Source organism: Hyla sarda, chromosome 6 (genome assembly GCF_029499605.1).
Source record: "Hyla sarda isolate aHylSar1 chromosome 6, aHylSar1.hap1, whole genome shotgun sequence".
NCBI lineage: Eukaryota > Metazoa > Chordata > Amphibia > Anura > Hylidae > Hyla > Hyla sarda.
This window is the reverse complement of record NC_079194.1, coordinates 196402574-196422481: the sequence shown is the minus strand read 5'-3', so window position 1 is coordinate 196422481 and position 19908 is coordinate 196402574. Positions and strand designations below refer to the sequence as shown.

At 41.9% G+C, this 19908-nt stretch overlaps 1 protein-coding gene across 2 annotated transcripts in view; it reads right to left on the bottom strand.

Annotated features, from left to right (window-relative positions):
* The window catches only part of WWOX (WW domain containing oxidoreductase), a 1139839-nt gene that overhangs the window by 284597 nt on the left and 835334 nt on the right, over positions 1-19908 (bottom strand). The window lies entirely within an intron of this gene.

Here is a 19908-nt window from a genome sequence, read left to right as displayed (position 1 = left end):
TTGGGTCCAGGCCTGGGGTGGGCTTATTTTTTGGGCCCAGGCCTGGGGTGGGCTTAATTTTTTGGGTCCAGGCCTGGGGTAGGCTTTTTTTTGGGCCCAGGCCTGGGGTGGGCTTTTTGTTTGGGCCCAGGGCTGGGGTGGGCTGGGGAGAGGGGGGTTAATGCACTGGGGAGAGGGCGGTTAATGCTGCCGCGGGGTGAGGGGGTTAACGCTACAGCTGCCATGGGGTGAGGGGTAACTTAACCCCACACCCCATGGCAGCGGCAGCGTTATCGCTGCCGCGGGGTGAGAGGTTAATGCTGCCGCTGCCATGGGGTGAGGGGTAACTTACCCCTCACCCCATGGTCGCGGCAGCGTTAACCTCTCACCCCGCAGCAGCGATAACGCTGCCGCTGCCAAGGGGTGAGGGGTTAAGTTACCCCTCACCCCATGGCAGCGATAACGTTAACCCTTCACCCCGCGGCAGCATTAACGCTGCCGTGGGGTGAGGGGTTAACGCCCCGCTGCAAGGGAGTAATGTACTTTACATACTCACCAGATCCTCGCGTGGCGTCTTCCTCTCCCGGCGGCGCTCCTCGACTGAGGCCCAGGCCAGCGACGTCACTGTCATGTGACGTTACATTGTCAGATGACAGTGAGGATCCGCGCGGCCCCGGAAGAAGAGACTCTGCTCCGATGGCACCAGGGCAGGTAAGTAAAACCGACGATGCCGCGGCTCTGTCACCCTCATTCCGGGACAATGCAGTGTCCCGGAATGAGGGTGACGGAGCTGCGGGAAAGGTGTAAAAGAGCCACATGCGGCTCCGGAGCCGCGGGTTGCCGACTCCTGGTGTATGAGGACCAGATGCTGTTTGGATAAGCTACTCAAGGTTAGGCAGTATTTTTTTTTCATGTAGTAAATTTGGAAGAAACAAAATTCTGTTAGTCCAATAAAAAAAAGGTATTACAAGATACTGCAAAATGTTTTGACTTTTTCTTTCATTAAATAGTGAATAAGATTTGTACATTATGAGGGACATTTATCAACGTTTGTTTATTTATTCCTTTTTTTAGTACTTTTTTCTTTCCTTTTTTTTTTTTTGCTTATGTGTGACTTATTTATCAACTGGTTTCAGCCTGTTGATAATTTTCTTTCACGTAAGCAATTTTTCCTTTTTTACTTTGGTAGTAGCTTTTTCTGCTCCATGTTTGAGCTGGAGTAAATTTAGTCAATTTTTAACCTTGTTGCGACTTTTTCTTGCGCAGTTGCGACTGTCGTAGTTGATAAATACCCGACTAAAGCAAATCCATTTTGAAAAATTTACTACGTAAGCAAGTTTGAATTTTCTTGCTTTTCTTGTTCTTCATGCAAATTGTTGCACGAAAACACACGTAGTCGCAGTTGCGACAATTTTGCGACAATTATAGTAAAGAAAACCTGACTAAACCCGTTGATAAATGTCCATCTATATCACTACATATAAAGAGCTTAACTGAAAATAATGTTGTGAAAGTAGGACAAAGTGATACTACCTAAAACTTCCTTACTATTCCATTAGTCATTCCCTAAATTCTTACAGGTGCAAAGCTCAGTGGTGCACTGACTGCTATTGATCACCTTGTCAAACTCAAACTGTTCCCAATTACTCTAAGACACTGCCCATTGCTACCAGAGAGAGCTCAACGCCACTTGTAGTGGTTTCCTCAATGGAAGTATTATAGACAAAAGGCCTGCAGTACACAAAATCATTCCCTCACAAACACACAGTGGAGCCCCAATTGCTTTGTTTTTATTATATCCCAAACTTTTAAACTTTTTTTTTTTTTTTTTTTTTTAGAATTTCTACTTAACAGCAAACAAGTTGCACTTTTAAAAAAAAATCAATGAATGAACATAAAGGGAATCTCCACATTGTTCTCATTATGTCATTTTTTGGTCTACAATTTTGCAAGGATTATTTCTCTAACATATTTTAATAGTGGCCAGAAAGAACTCTGTTACAGAAAACCAAATGCCTGCATAGAGGTAGGTTTAAAAAATAACATAAAGCTACAGGACGTCTCTACTAGAAGGAGCGAGAGAGTTTACTGCACACTGTCTGATTATTGAGTTCAATGTAGAAAAGTGTGCAGTAAGCCGCCCTAGTGGCGGCTGCTGATCACTACACTAAGGCTAGGTTTCAACTTGTTTTTATTTTGGCAAAAACGCCAATACAAATGCCCATTCTGCCGCAAGGTTTTTTTGGTGAAAAAACAATGCGGCCAGATGTTAGCTGCAAGTCAATAGTTAACTGAAAAATATCCACTTGTCGTTTTTCAGTTTGGCGGTTTTTTTTAAAATATTTTTGGCGTTTTTGGGCTCCTTGGCAGTTTTGAAAAAACAACCTCTTTTTGAGATTTTGGCATTTTTTCGGGAAAATCTTGGTGTTTTCCTCCCATAGAAGTCTATGGAAGTGAAAAAAAACGCCAAGAAAAACGCCATGTGGGTTTTAACTTTGGCGTTTTTCAGGCGGTTTTATTCTCATTTGGACTTTAGCAATCAAAAAAAGTGATTGAGATACCTTTTTTATAAAAATTTCGTAGGGTACCATTTAAAAAATGTTATAAAAAAGATACAGTAGTGATGGAAAAAATTGTATTTAACAAAATTTTTCTTTTTTATGACAAAATTTTAAATAATTTTTAAACAGGGATCAATTTATATGTGGGCAGGGTACAAAAAATGTAGCCGACAATAATAATAATGTAGTGTGTGTGTTTTTCATTTTTTTTTTTTTACATTTTTTAGGTAGTACTACTACTCCAAGCATGGAACACACTGTTCCATGATGGGAGTAGTATTACCTGTACTAATTGACAGATTGCCCCAGGTCCGTTGTGATCCTTCTGTATAATGTATAGATGCAGCCGGTCACTCTTCTATGGTCCCCTGCACTGCCGTATATCTACACCTATTTATAATTCCCACAGAGCTGTGATTGGCAAGATGGTTCCAGCCAATCACAGCTCTCTGCAGGAAATATGAATAGGTGTATATATACGTCAGTGCAGGGGACGATAGAAGAGCGACCGGCTGCATCTATACATTATACAGGAGGATCACAGTGGGTGTCAGGAGTGACACTCGCTGCAATCTGTCTATTAATGCAGGTACTACAGCTCCCAGCATGGTTAGAGTGTGCTCCATGTTGGGAGCAGTAGTACTTGCAGTAAGGGACAGATCACAGCGGATGTCACTCCTCCTGACACCTGTTGCGATTGTCCTGATGTGAATGTCGGGACTCAGCTGTGCCCACGGCTACAGAGCCGGGAGAACAGCTGATGCTGAGCAGTAGATATATGTCCTATATCTACTGCCCAGCAAGAACTTACAGTGAGCCTGCAATGTGTATACAGTATACACATTGCTGGCTCACTTAACCCCTTGCTGGGCTGTGCGCTATGTGCCAGCCCAGCAAGGAAAGAGTTAACTTACACTGCTGGACAGTGTAGGGTAATCCTTTGGGCAGTATACACTATATACAGCTATCGATAGATAGCTGTATCTAGTGTATACAGAAGACAAAGTCCACTTACTTCCCTCCAGTCCCGTCTGGGTCCGTGTAGCTCCGTCCCCTAGTGATGACGTCATCATGGGCGGAGCTACAGACGATAGCCAGGCTGGTAAGTGTGAAGCTCTGTTCACATTGTCCGTTTTGTATAATGTGAACAGACCCTTCTGGCACATGTAGTGTCTTCCCAGACAGGGAGACTCCAGCTGTTGGTAAACTACAACTACCAGCATGCTGGGACTTATAGTTTTGCAATAATTGGAGGCTCCCTGTTTGGGAAGACCTTGCAATATGGGTGCTCTCCCCAGTGGATAGCGCCAAAAGTGTCCAAATTTTTTGTGTTTCTTTTTTCTTCTCTTCTCTTTCTTTCTTTCAGATCTGTGTATACAGGGGATTTAGGCAGATTCGGAGGACTACTGCGGATGAACTGTATTTTTTTTTCTTTTAATAAAATGGTTAACGAGGGCTGTGGGGGAGTGTTTTTTTAAATATAAAATTATTTCCAATGTGTCGTCTTTTTTTTTTTAAATTTAATTTTCAGGCTTAGTAGTGGAAGCTTAGCGTTAGCCCCCAAAACAGCTAGCGCTAACCCCCAATTATTACCCCGGTACCCACCGCTACAGGGGTGCCGGTACCAACAGGCCTGGGGCATCAAAAATGGCGCTCCTGGGCCTAGGCAGTAACAGGCTGGCGTTATTTAGGCTGGGGAGGGCCAGTAACAATGGACCTCGCCCCCCCCCCCTGGAAACGTCAGGCTGTTGCTGCTTGGTTGGTATCTGGCTGAGAATAAAAAGACAGGGAACCCTATGCGTTTTAATTTTTATAAATACATTTTTTTTTTAACACATAGGTTTTCCTGTATTTTTATGGGGGTTAGCGCTAGCTGTTTTTGGGGCTAACGCTAAGCCTGGCTTAGTAATGGATTCCGTCTATTAGACAGCTTCCACTACTAAGCCTGAAAATTCTATTTAAAAAAAAAAAGACGACACATTGGAAAAATTACTTTATTTAAAAAAACACTCCCCCACAGTCCTTGTTAACCATTTTATTAACAGGGGAAAAAAATCCAGTTCATCCGCAGTAGTCCTCCGAATCCACCGTAAAATTAGTTAGGACATTTTGGCGCTGTCCGCTGGGGAGAGCGCCCATATTTCAATATCTTCCCAAACAGGGAGCCTCCAATTGTTGCAAATCTATAACTCCCAGCATGCCCAGATAGCCTTTGGCTGTCTGGGCATGCTGGGAGTTGTGGTTTAGTGTCAAAAGATGTATTTATTGACAAAATCAGTAATAACAGGAAAACAATGCCTTGCGATAAAATACAATATAAGAATCGGTAATAAAAGCATACCAAAATATGCAATAACAAATCAAACTATAGTTCCCTCAACAAGGAAAGGGTGGGGCAGGGGGAAGGGAAGTGGAATAGGGGAAAGGGTCAGTACATTGGTATGATACAGAGGTAGCGAGTAGATAATGCAGGTGAAAACAGTAATATTAGATAGTCAAAGTCATACAATCATAGAGACAGATAATGGTGCATGTCTGGGGCATGGGGAGAGGAGATCCAAGGTTCCCAAACTTTAGAAAACAATTCCATTGTGTCCGCTCTAAGTGCATTCAGCTTCTCCGTAATTAATATCTGGTTTACTCTGGCAATAACGATAGATAATGAGAGAATGGCTGAACACCATTTAGAGGCTATGTGTATACATGCAGCTAGTAGAATAAACTGGGTCAACATAAAATGATTAGAAGATAGATCAGTTGGTTTGCGACCCAATAGGCAGACATCGGGAGATAATGGCACATTAACCCCGAGGACCGATGAGATGAGATCCACGACTCCAGTCCAGAAGGTAGTTACTAGTGGACAGCTGGGAATTGTAGTTTAGCAACAGCTGGATCTCCCTGTCTGGGAAGACACTGCCAGAAGGGTCTGTTCACATTATACAAAACAGACAATGTGAACAGTGCTCCGCCCCCTAATGGCATCATCACCAGGGGGCGGAGCTACACTGACCCAGCCGGGACAGGAGCAAGGGAGGTAAGGCGATGTCAGCTTCTGTATACACTATACACAGCTATCTATATAGCTGTATATACTGTATACCGCCCAAAAGACTATAGGAGCAGGGAGTCCTGTCAGTGTGGTGTTAAAAAAAAAAAAAGTTGAAACCTAGCCTAAAGATAAAACTGAAATGCATACTGCAGGACCTGTGACAGCAGCACATGAAACAACTGTTCTCTTCTTGCTCTGTTTCTTACTGGTTTCTATAGGCAACTGGTCAACTTTTCCTTTGCACAGGTTGTAATAACTCTCCTCCTATATGTTTATACTGTACATGTTTCTAAGGCCATGTTCACACTACAGAATGTCCGAAGGGAAAATCTCAGTGCGAACATTCTGGAGACTGCAGGCGCTAGGACATGTTATTTTTTCCACAAGTTTGACACTGCTACCCCCCCCCCCCCCCCAAACAAGAGACTATATATTATTCAGTAATGTGTATGACAAAATGATTCTATTAACAAATAGAAATTGTGCCACAAAAAACAAGCCCACATACAGCTACATCTACCTTTTCTTTTTGGCACATGGGGAATGGTGCAACATTTATAAGGCCAAAAAAAAAAACACAAGGTAAAATTGCTTTCATAGCTAGCCAGAAATTCCCTAGTAAAAATATATGTTCCCAACAAATATGCCGTTAATAAAATACAACTCTAAGCGGACTAATAATTGCATGCATATTTTGGGCAAATTTCCCTAATTTTTAATAGGGACTAATCCATGGAGAACACTTATACTTACCTTTGTGTGTCATTTGCTCGCCCTTTATGAGTGTTTTCTTATAGAAAAATACCAGTTGTATTTCTCTTCATTGCTCCAATGTGTATTTCTACTATGTACTTTTCTAGGCTACTTTTTATTGTACTTTTTATACTCCTTGAGCTGAGTTTTTTGTTACTCTGGTTGTACCTATTTTTGAAAATCTTTAATAAAGAAAAAAGGCCTCATACTGCTACAATGATGGAAAAGTTAAAGAAGATGTCTAGCAAAAAAAAACTTTCTGATCACGGGTGGTCCGACCACTGGAACCCCCACAATCTACTGTACGGGGCCCCAGCTCTGCTGCTGTAATGACGTTTTGCACCCAGCATGTAAGCCCCTCCATTCATTTCTATCCTCTCCCATAGTGATGAATGGAGGGAGCTTGTTTCAAACAGCTTCCGTGCTGGGTATGAGACACTCTTTAGAGCAGAGCCAGGGCTGAGCCCCCGAGGTCGCAGTAGTCAGACCCCCCGCAATCAGACACTTATCCCATATACTGCGGATAGGAGATAAAAAAAAATTCCCCCGCTGGACATCTTCTTTAAAAAGATATGGCTCTCAGAATCTGGTGATGCACAATGAAAAAAATTCCATTGGTCATGAAGACCAGAATAGAAGGGGTCCTGTCTGAGGTAAAGGGAAATGCTACATTTCTTACATAGTCAGGAACAGAAGAAGATCAATAAACTAACAAGAAGCTTGTATGGTGAAATTAATGGACCTGTGCTTCTTGGTGTAGATTTGCATGGCCACCTTCTTTCCTTTAAGTCAGAGAAAACAAGATTCTGTCTTTGCAGGAGAAAATAGCAATAGTCCCCAAAAAGTGAGGTATTTTAGATATGTTTAAATCATTTATATTGCTTTGCATGATGCCTGAAGTTCATACAAATTTTCGAGAACCCTTAAAGGGGTATTCCAGGCAAAAACTTTTTTATATACATCAACTGGCTCCAGAAAGTTAAAAAGATTTGTAAATTACTTCTATTAAAAAATCTTAATCCATTCAGTACTTATGAGCTTCTGAAGTTAAGGTTGTTCTTTTCTGTCTAAGTTCTCTCTGATGACACCTGTCTTGGGAAACACCCAGTTTAGAAGCAAATCCCCATAGCAAACCTCTTCTAAACTGGGCGTTTCCCGAGACAGGTGTCATCAGAGAGCATGTAGACAGAAAAGAACAACCTTAACTTCAGAAGCTCATAAGTACTGAATGGATTAAGATTTTTTAATAGAAGTTATTTACAAATCTGTTTAACTTTCTGGAGCCAGTTGATATATATAAAAAAAAGTTTTTGCCTGGAATACCCCTTTAACCCCTTAAGGACACATGACGTACTGGAACGTCATGTGTCCACTCCCGATCTATAACGCGGGGCCACGGCGTGGCCCCGCGTCATAGCGGCTCGGGCCCGGCCTCTAACAACGGCCGGGACCCGTGGCTAATAGCGCGCGGCATTGATCGCTGTGCCGCGCGCTATTAACCCTTTAGACGCGGCGTTCAAAGTTGAACGCCGCGTCTAAAGTGAAACCGAAAGCATCCCGGCTAGCTCAGTGGGCTGTTCGGGATAGCCGCGGTGAAATCGCGGCATCCCGAACAGCTGACAGGACAGCGGGAGGGCCCCTACCTGCCTCCTCGCTGTCCGATCGCCGAATGACTGCTCAGTGCCTGAGATCCAGGCATGAGCAGTCATCCGGCAGAATCGTTGATCACTGGTTTCTTATGAGAAACCAGTGATCAACATAGAAGATCAGTGTGTGCAGTGTTATAGGTCCCTATGGGACCTATAACACTGCAAAAAAAAAGTGAAAAAAAAAAGTGAATAAAGATCATTTAACTCCTCCCCTATTAAAAGTTTGAATCACCCCCCTTTTCCAATAAAAAAAAAAACACAGTGTAAATAAAAATAAAAATAAACATATGTGGTATCACCGCGTGCGGAAATGTCCGAATTATAAAAATATATCATTAATTAAACCGCTCGGTCAATGGCGTGCGCGCAAAAAAATTCCAAAGTCCAAAATAGTGCATTTTTGGTCACTTTTTATATCATTTAAAAATGAATAAAAAGTGATCAATAAGTCCTATCAATGCAAAAATGGTACCGTTAAAAACTTCAGATCACGGCGCAAAAAATGAGCCCTCATACCGCCCCATACACGGAAAAATAAAAAAGTTATAGGGGTCAGAAGATGACAATTTTAAACGTATTAATTTTCCTGCATGTAGTTATGATTTTTTCCAGAAGTCCGACAAAATCAAACCTATATAAGTAGGGTATCATTTTAATCGTATGGACCTACAGAATACATATCAGGTGTCATTTTTACCGAAAAATGTACTACGTAGAAACGGAAGCCCCCAAAAGTTACAAAACAGCGTTTTTTTTTTCAATTTTGTCGCACAATGATTTTTTTTCCCGCTTCACCATAGATTTTTGGGCAAAATGACTGACGTCATTACAAAGTAGAATTGGTGGCGCAAAAAATAAGCCATCATATGGATTTTTAGGTGTAAATTTGAAAGAGTTATGATTTTTTAAAGGCAAGGAGCAAAAAACGAAAATGCAAAAACGGAAAAACCTCCGGTCCTTAAGGGGTTAAAGGCTATGTACTGCTCTGTAGCTGGATACATTTGCCATTCAGGAGTCTAAGAAAGTTGTGTAGCATCCGCCATAGGAACTGTAGGCAGCTATATTGTCGCCTGGCTTTTTGTCACCCAGAAATGATAAAAGAAATGGTACAAATAACCTGACAGAAGGAAATAACTTAAGGATTTATAATTCTCTTGTTCTACATAGCCTATTCTTTTCCAATATATCTTCAATAATTACAGGAGTGACATGTATGCTTTGCACTGAATCACACGTGTAATGGAGTAAAGCAGGGCAGAAAATGTATAGGGAATGAGGCTCAGCGGCGCTTTGTGTTCTGGAAGAGAGTGTGCTTAAACTACAAGTAGCAGGGGGCTAAGTGACACAGTGTGTTAAGTGAAGTAGCCTCTGGCTCACATCCCAAATGCATCCAGTTTGATTATGACCTTCTAGTATCTGTTCGCCTTGTAAAAACAGCAAGCACTACCACTTCTTCATATAAAAAAGATGAAAAATCAACCCTGGACTGGAGGGAGTCAGGCACATAAAATGGGGTAAAAAAGATTTGCTTACCTGGTTACTTACCTGGCTAGGAGCAGTGCCAGATTACCTTGTATACATGTTCTTTACATTCATACTTGAACCATTTCCCAACTAAGGGTTTCTTGTGAAGTTTGTTTAAAAGCAATAACATTGAAACTATAAGCCAATATTAGTTTACCCAATAGTATATAGCCCCATTATAGTAGTATGCCCAATACAGCATTATGCCCGCGTACAGCCCCTATATAGAATTATACCCCCTCTGTGCCCCCAAACAGTATTAGGTCCCTCCTGTGCAATCATTTAAAAATTAGGTTCCCGTCGGCTACACAAAAAAAATCCCCTCCATCAGTCACCTGCAGTTGCCTGAGGTCTGATCACAGTGGCTCCTCCTCTTTGAGCTCCCACTGCAGGCAACATCATACAGAGATGCTGCCTACACCATAAAGCCTTCGATAAAGTGACAGGACAGAGCCGTCAGCTCTGCCCTGTCACAAGCACAGCGTATGGTCAACTGTGTGTGCGTCTTGAAGACCCATAAACAGTTAAAACCTAGGCTCCTCAAGGTATGAAAGACATGTGTCCCACAGTGGTGAAATCCTGTTCTATAAGCAAGTCCCTATCCTGGTCCTGTTTCAGTCCATGCTGTGAGGAAATAAAGCTCCAAGAAGGGGTTTCGTATTAGACAGAAAGGGAGAAAGCTGAACCAGGACCCCTCTGCATACATTAATCTATTCGGTGAGCTACAGTCTGCGTTAACTTGTCATTATAAAGGCTAACAAGTCATCAGAAAGTCTCCTGTGTAGACCCCTCTGGGTATCACCACGTAATCAGAGTTTATGAGTAAAAAGTACAAGTATTGCACCACAGTAAGTAAACGTGTAGATGAATAGAGAAGAAGCTCATTGGACCGGCTATCATCTGTATCCTTCCAACACCCGCCATTACCTTAGTCACTAGACTTACATGTCATAATTGCACTATATGACGTAACATTCCATGCTGTGCTAAAGCAACTGAATTGTTTTGGATTTGCCCAAGTAGTTTCAGAAAAGTGTTATATTTATTTCACAGAGCCCTACTGTTCTGAGGTCTCATCCCTTTACTTTGCTCTTTGGGAACAACCGAGTCCACAGGGAACAGGGGAACATCAGATTAGTTGCATCATCCTGCCACACGACATAAAAGTTGAAGGACTACTGCTTCAATCTAGCCTGCAGCATAATGCTGATCATCCACGACTGTACCACCAGTGACACTTGGTTACCAATGAGTTGTAGTACATTGCTTACTACTGAAACTTATATTTTCAGACAACAATGCAGTCATCGCAAAAAAAAATCAGTCTCCATAAGGAACATTATGGTTGTGTTAAGGTATTCTAGGGATTTTACTGAATCGTGTGTGCAAGCAAATGTTGCCATGTACCCCAAGTGCTGACAAGTCAACTGAAATCTAGCAAGCAATGTTTGCAACTAGCATGCTCCACCTCTCGCTGAGCCCTGACTGATCCAACGGAGAGACTGAGCTTGCATGTGGGACATCCCTGCCCTGTAGACCTGCCTGGCATAACTGGAGTCTAGGAATAAGCTCTCCGAGTACTGATCGGCTGGGAGTACTCACAGAAACAGTGGTATGTGTACGAAGTGCTCTACAATTTAGTCCCATCAGGTCCCATCTTTGTTTACTGGATACTAATACACTAGAGAACCTCTAGTTGGGCATCTTTTACATGCCCTTTGGAATCTAAACATGGTTTAGGTTTACAAAAGGGCATTAAAATCCGCTATAGCATTTTATATGTGGCACCAATCTTAAAGGGGTACACCCAGCCCTAGACATCTTATCCACTTTCCAAAGGATAGGGGATAAGATGTCTGATCGCTGCGGGGGACTCCCACAATCTTCCTGCTGCACCTAGCTTTTGTTTAGAGTGTCGGGTGCAGTGCCAGAGGCTCGTGACATCATGGCCACGCCACGCTCCTGACGTCACTGCCATGCCCCCTCAATGCAAGTCTATGGTAGGGGGCATGACAGCCGACATGCCCCCTCCAATAGACGGCATTGAGGGGGCATGGCCGTGACATCCCAAGCAGGGCTTGATCGAGACATCATGAGCCTCTGCCCCGCGTCGCCAGTGATCCGGCACAGAGTCAAGTTTGCTCTGTGCACCAATTCTCTGGGGTGCCGCAGCCAAGGTTGCGGGGGTCTCCTCTGGTGGGATAGGGGATAAGATGTCTAGGGGCGGAGTATCCCTTTAACAAAATTCAATGGTTCTATGCAAAGTAGCAATGCCTGCCCTGAACAAAAAATTGCATGTCCCCAACAACAAGGTTATTTAATACTCCACTGTCTACATAGAGCATTTGCAATACCAATAAGGGGTATTTCATTAATGTGGCGCCAAAGGTGAAGTATTACATTACATTCCTGACATCCTATATATTCCATTAGTCAATGTATTGAATATAACACATATCATAACACCTGTTTCAGTGAACATGGTGTTAAACAACCTTGAGAATACGTGCATGCTACAAAACCACCAGGGATCGAGGAGAATGCTGATTTTCTGCTTCCAATCAAAAGTCCCAATAGGAATTTCATTTGAGCAAGAAAAATGCTGGAAAATTAAAAGGTTGACATGAAATTTAAAGTGACTCAGTAATGGGTCAGGGGGGCAACCATGTTCCTAATACTGACAGCTCTGCACTTAGTGACCACTAGGGGCTGTTCCTATCATTTCTCTAGTGAATAGCTACAGAATATCTTATTTAATGTAGTACACTTTTTTTTTGCAGAGCCTCTTAATGTGTTTTCAATGCATTTGTGTAAAGTGGCTTTAACATAATAAGCAGTGCAATATTATAAGATGTATGATGTCACTCCACATGCACTAAATATGCTTACAGTATAATTCACAGGCAGAAGATTTGTTAAAACATTTTTTAAGGCTTTCCTATTTATTTAAATTGGATTGTAGAGTTTGGAGCCAAAAAAAACAATGCTATCAAAAAAAAATTTTAGTCACAGAAAATTATGCAACAAATCTATTGTGTGTAAATTCATCCTGAAGGTGCCCATATACATTAATGAAAAGTCAGCCAAACACATCTGAATCACTATTGTATATGGGGGCCTCATGAGTAGAAGTCCAGGGAGCCCAACTAGTGCAACAGTACCGAGGTTGAAGCAAGTTGGGGAGTGAAGCGCTTAAAGGAAAAATGTCAGCCTGTTCACCCATACTGAATCTAATTATAGTGTGGGTGAACTGGAGTCCAAATAAGGGGTCGCTTACTTAAATATGTCCAGTAGGTCCTGAGATATGTCCCCCAGAAGATACTCTGCTAAATTCTGTGAATCACAAGCAGTAGGCGGGGCTCTGTGCACTAAATTTACATATTTACTGTCTGTGACTCCACTTTACTAGGATGCCCCGCCTCCTGCAGGCGATTTACAGAAATTAGCAGAGGATCTTCTGGGGATATATCTCAGGACCTACTTGACATATTTAAAGGGGTATTCCAGGCAAAACCTTTTTCTATATATACATCAACTGGCTCCGGAAAGTTAAACAGATTTGTAAATTACTTCTATTAAAAAGTCTTAATCCTTCCAATAGTTATTAGCTTCTGACGTTTTTTGTCTAACTGCTAAATGATGATGTCACGTCCCGGGAGCTGTGCATGATGGGAGAATATCCCCATAGGAACTGCACAGCTCCCGGGATGTGAGTCATCAGAGAGCAGTTAGACAGAAAACAACAACTCAACTTCAGAAGCTAATAACTATTGGAAGGATTACGATTTTTTAACAGAAGTAATTTACAAATCTGTTTAACTTTCCGGAGCCAGTTGATATATTAAAAAAAAAAAGTTTTGGCCTGAAATACCCCTTTAAGTAAGTGACCCCTCCTTGGACTCCTGTTCACCCACACTATAATCCAGTGTTTAGTGAACAGGCGGACAATTTTCCTTTAAGTGCGTACTTCTCCCTGCTCATTCTAATGATCGGTGGAGGACTAAACCAATCAAAACTTTTGACAGGTCTCTAGAACATGTGACATTTTTTGATAAATGACAGGGACAATTCAAAGAGAACACGTGGACAATCCCCCAAAACATGAGATTTACAGTTTCTTAATATGCCCTACTGTTCCTGAGATATGAGGGTTTATAGTTTGTCTGAACAACAAAAAAGTCAGTCAGATAGGCGTAAACTTCATTTGAATAATGGGCCTGAATAACAGGTGATGGACGGGGTCATACAGTCAGGGGGGTGTATTAGGTATACCCTCCTCTCAATGTACAACATTCACACCTGACTGTATACCACCTGATACCATCACCTGATATTCACATCCATATGAAGAAACTGTAAAAAGATGTGTGATGAGGGAACCCTAGGCTCTTTGATGACAGTACAATCTCAATTTGTTTGAGTTGGCCACAGGTCCTATCTCATGGGAACATTTGCACCTTTTTGGAATTTTAACCCACTCCTGCTTCTGTCTAAAAGTAAGGATCAACATATTACATGGGAACCCATAGCAACAAGAGAAGTAGGATATATATCTTATTATATGCAGTACATATGAAAAATGAAGTACAAGAAATTGATTAAAGGGGTAATCCGGTGGAAAACTATTTTTTTCTAATTAATTGGTGGCAGAAAGGTAAACAGATTTGTAAATCACTTCTATTTAAAAATCTTAATCCTTCCATTACTTATCAATAGTGTTGAGCGGCATAGGCCATATTCGAATTCACGAATATTCGCGAATATATGGACGAATATTCGTCATATATTCGCGAATATTCGCGTTTTATTTTCGCATATGCAAATATTCGCGTGTGCAAAAATTAACATTTGCGAAAATTTGCATATACAAAAACCTGTACAAGCAAAAATTCGTATATGCGAAAATTAGCATATGTAAATTTTCGCATATGCGGAAATTCGCACACCAGTCTCACACAGTAGTATTAGAGCCTTCTTTACACCACACAAGCTGGAAGCAGAGAGGGATGATCACTGTGATGTGTACTGTGAAAAAAATAAATAAAAAATAAAAAAAAACGAATATTCGTAATTACGAATATATAGTGCTATATTCGCGAATTCGCGAATATGCGATATTCGCGAATAAAATTCGTATTGCGAATATTCGCGAGCAACGCTACTTATCAGCTGCTGCATACTACAGAGGAAGTTGTGTAATTATTTGCTGTCTGACCACAGTGCTCTCTGCTGACACCTCTGTCCATGTCAGGAACTGTCCAGAGCAGGATAGGTTTGCTATGGGGATTTGCTCCTTCTCTGGACAGTTTCTGAAATGGACAGGGTTGTCAGCAGAGAGCACTGTGGTCAGACAGAAACGAACTATAAAATTTCCTCTGTAGTATACAGCAGCTGATAAGTACTGGAGGGATTGAGATTTTCAAATAGAAGTAATTTACTAATCTGTTTAACTTTCTGGAACCAGTAGATTTAAAAATATATATTTTCCACCGGAGTACCCCTTTAAGGACATATTTCAGATAAAAGTGGTCACTTTGAACAAAATGAGTGACAGTGACTGATATATAGTTTACGTGGTGGGGGTGGGGGTGGTGTTTATCACATACTTTTTTACAGAATGATAATCCCCCTTTCCTGAGTTATAGGGCTTTGCATTACCCTCTGACTGAATCTGTCAGATGGGCAGGACTTTATTTTCAAATGGACTTTATTCGGCTGAGGTCGGACCGTAGTTTTACAAGTTGGAGACTGTTGTTTAACATATAGCACTAAAGAAGGGGAATTATTAAAACCAGCGCTGCATGTCAGCCGTAAGTACAAGTAGGTTGGAGTTAGCCACGCTAGATGTATCAGGATACGTAAGCTTCTTAATAAATTCGTGGCATCTTCTCCATTGTGAACCAACTTAGATATCTACTCCAACAAGAGAATAGATTTCTGGTAGAATTTACACCTATTTCTGTCACAAATCACCAGGCTGCAGGCCGTCATGCCCTTTTGCTAAACCCTGTCTACTTTTTTCAAAAGTGGTATAAGGGGTAAAAAAAAATTAAAAAAATGACAAAAGTTGTAAATGTTGAGGAAAAACATGGCATGCAACAAAATTTGCAGCTTTTGTATGGAAAAATAAAGATGGCGTACAAGTTTTATAAATGCCACTCCCCCTTAGTATAGATACCGTAGAATCCGAATAATGGACCCTTTTCATGTAACACAAGGTGATGTATTGAGGTACAGTTTTTGTAGCTGTATGAGTTTTGGGGGTTATATCAAACAGCAGGCAACTCTACTACATTATGGGTGGAACGATTATTATTATTAGTCAATCTTTAGTTGTATACGGACTATAGACATAGCTCTCCCTACATCCCTAACCAGAACCCTCTGCGGAGTGAACACCCTCTGAAGTTACATCACGGTGTATTATGGTCTGCTGGGGGAAATCTCCCCTCCAAAAGAACGTCCATGCAAACATTTCAAGTATAACAACTTTTAGACTATGAGAGAGATTTATCAAAACCTCTGCAGAGGAAGAGTGGTGCAGTTGCCCATAGCAACCAATCAGATTGGTTCTTTCATTTTCCACAGGCCTCTTTAGAGGCCTGTGGAAAATGAAAGAAGCGATCTGATTGGTTGCTATGGGCAACTGCACCACTCTTCCTCTGCACAGGTTTTGATAAATCGCCCCCTATATGTCCACCTGTTGAAATTACAAATGAAACATATATGGTAAAAGCTAAAGTACTGGCCCCACTCCAATGTTATTGTACTAAATCTAGTAACACCTAATCCACAATAATCCACCACAAACCTTCACTCCAAGCTGTGATACCCACTAGAACAATCACCCTGCCTGGACACGAAAGGGAGAGAATAGAAAGGTTGACAGTAGATAAGGCCAAACAAACCACATCGCTCTGTTTATAATGGCTACTCCCTGATTAGGTTGTATGCCAACTACAGATTAACCAGTCAGCCCTGAAGCCCACCCAAAGTTTTGTCTTGTCATGCATAAACAGCAAGGATAACAAAAACCTGATCCAGCCGCCCATGACTTCTTGCCAAGAAAGATGCTGTATAATTAGGGTTTGGATTTCTTATTTTTGTTTTGTTTTGTTTTTTTAATTTGATTTGTGGTTATTTCTTTAGGCATCAATTGTGTAGTCTTTATTACATAGACATTTTAAAAAAAGATAAAGAAAAAATGAAAAATTCTGAGATATCATAAGTTTTGATTGGTGCTGGTTTGGTGCTGATATCCCCCCCAATCTGGTGGTCCGGATGTGGAGACCCCCACAAGTTTCTATAATGAACAAGCTTTGGATTTATGGATTCACAGAAACTCAGTAGACTTTCTATGGACTCTTTGTGAACCTATACACCGCTCTTGTTGCTCTTTGACCAGAGCCAAGTTTTGACAAGTCGGCACAAATGGGCAAAGCACTCAGATGAGCACTGCTGCCTGTTTGTTGTAGAGATCAGTAGGGGTTCTTAGCACCCGGACCACTGCCTGGCATGTTGTTAGGACATGTCATAAGTTTTTTTTTTGCTAAATTTTAGGTACCCTCTAAAGCCTGCACTGTGTTTATCAATTACCTTGTGATTAGTGATGAGTGGCAGCGGCCATATTTGAATTTGTGATATTCTGTGAATATAAATATTCACGAAATCGCGAAGTGCCGGTATTTGCTGTAAAAATTAGCATTTCGAATATTCGCGCTCAACACTACTCGTGATGAATATAGTGCATGCAACACTGGGGGAGGGATGATGGCCTCATGTTCATATATTTATATATCTAATTAATAATAAATAAATCCATCTATTAATATATCTAAGAAAACTTAGGGGTGGACCAGTTTAGATTGAACATAAAATTAATAAAATTGTTGCACAATGGAGAGGGGAAGCATCCCATAAGAAAGCAGTAAGAAATGTTTCCTTTCTGCATTGAAATATCTAATATATGAATGTTAGAACAGATCTCTGGAACATGATGTGCAATGGGCATTTATAGATTTTATTATAGAATTCTGCATAGTTTTAAATATGTTTCAACTGGACCGCTCTATTGTACACTACATGCTGTTTCTAAACTATGAAAATTGAGAATGTAAGGTCTCATTCACACAGCAGAATATCCGCACTTTTCATGGAGATATTGTGTGCACAACTGGATCAGTCGGCGCTAGGACCACTCAGACAAGAGCTGTCTGAGTGAAAGAAAATAATACTTTTTGACCAGCCCCAACAATTTGAAGCCCACAGCAATACATATTTTTTATTCTCAAACATCCTTCCTCTATTAAAACATGCCTGTGTAGTCTGTAGCATGGAGGGGAGGGGGGGAGCATATGCAGAAGGAATACACTTTTGTTGATCCACAGGGAGGTAGAGTGATTTTTGGAGCTCATGAACACACTGTACCCCTTTGAACGCAAGAATGCCCAGTGGACTCTTTACAGTTGATTTACATATGATGTGGTTAAAGTGTATAAACATTTAGAGCTTATCAATAGATTAGATAAAATAATTGACATCCTTAAGTACACAAAAAATGCATACAGAAGAATTTGATAACACCCCACCCATTATAAACCTTGTATATCTCCCTTATGTAACAACACTGGATTTGACCTTGTGATAGCCATTAGGTATAGAGTATTTGCATTTTGGTGTTGCCATTCTGTAACCCCAGGGCCCACACAAGCTGGGAGCCAACCCTGCCATATAGGGAAGATAGATTCTATGAATCTTCTGAGTTGTGCTTACACGATAGGTCTAATGTACATTGTCTTCTCAAGTTGAACAGTCCAGGCCTGACTTACAAGTCATCAAAAACTATTCCCAGGAAAATGGCTTGTGACATATGAAACCACAGTACCTGCTATTTAGAGGTAATTATGGTAAATGTAAGCTAATATTACTTGACGGTACTACAGCTGAGGTATTTTTAGAAGCTGCGTCAGACAGTAAGTCTCAAGTAAAAAGTTGATGTGCTGAGACAAAGATACAATTCTGACCATTTTAATACATACTCAGATTCTGCTGTGCCCTCCAATACTATGTATCTTTGTGGCGATGGGGGTGTACATTATTACAAATCCTCTTCATTGTCTGACGTTTCCAGTAACATAAAGTCCTTTTAGTTGTGAAGCATAAATCATGCTCTGAATGAAAGTCCCTCGACTTGGGCTCCCAGTGATAGCATCTAGCGTAACATTCATGACTAATGTGTGTGTCCTATGAATCACAGCGGTTATGCTCAAGGAAAGGCACTCCAGGTGTGCTGCAGTTCGGACCTCATCACTCTCAAAGACAAAACGGCAACCCTAAAAGCTAAAGCACAAAGACATGTGACAACTCTATTCTCAACATGCAACGCTTGCCATTCTGCCATCCGTCTTGGTCACAGCACTGTGTGTCTTTATTCTACAGCAGGCATGTTACCATAAAATCACTGTTGATGGTACGTTATGCCCAGTGACCTCCAAAAATCATCCAGGCATGGCATGCAGTGTTTATACAGGGAGCTAGGGCTAGGGCATTGTATAGTAGAAGCGGCAGTGCTTGTTTTATTGCCAGTCTGTGCATTGTGGATTAACCCCTTCTCTGCATCACTACTGTGCATGAGTCAAGCATTAATAAAAATGAGTCCCACCAAAAGGTAGTTTATAAAGATACAGCAGATATTAATAAGAAGAATACAAATACATATAGTCTCCTCACTGCATTGAGATTAATGGAGGTCATTCTTGCAGATGCTTGGATTCTTACATTAGACATCCAACTCAAGATAGAGTCTGCACTAGGGATCGACCGATTATCGGTTTGTCTGATATTATCGGCCGATAATCACGATTTTGGGTATTATCAGTATCGGCAATTACCTTGCCGATAAGCCGATAATGCCCCACCCCCCGCACCGCCCCCACTGCACCGCGACCCCCCCCCCCCCCGACCCGCTGCACCCCCCACCGCGCCGCCCTGGCCCCATTGCCTCCCCCATCCCCGGTTTTATAATTACCTGTTCCCGGGGCCCACGCTACTTCTGGCTCCTGCTGCGTCCTGCGTTACGCTGTGCGCAATGACGAGTGACGTGACATGCGCGACGTGACGTCACCGTCAGTGCGCACAGTGACAGCTCAGGAGGACACCACCGGAGCCAGATGTAGAGTGGACACCGGGAACAGGCAATTATAAAACCGAGGATGGGGGAGGCAATGGGGCCGGGGTGGTGCAGTGGGGGGGTGTGACGCGGTGCGGCGGGTCGGGGGGGCGGACGCGGCGTGGTGCGGCGGTGGGGGGAGCGGTGACAGTGATAGGACTCAGGACCCCCGGACAGGAAGGGGGAGAGAAGCGGGTGGCGGCGGCGGCCTATGGCACCGCA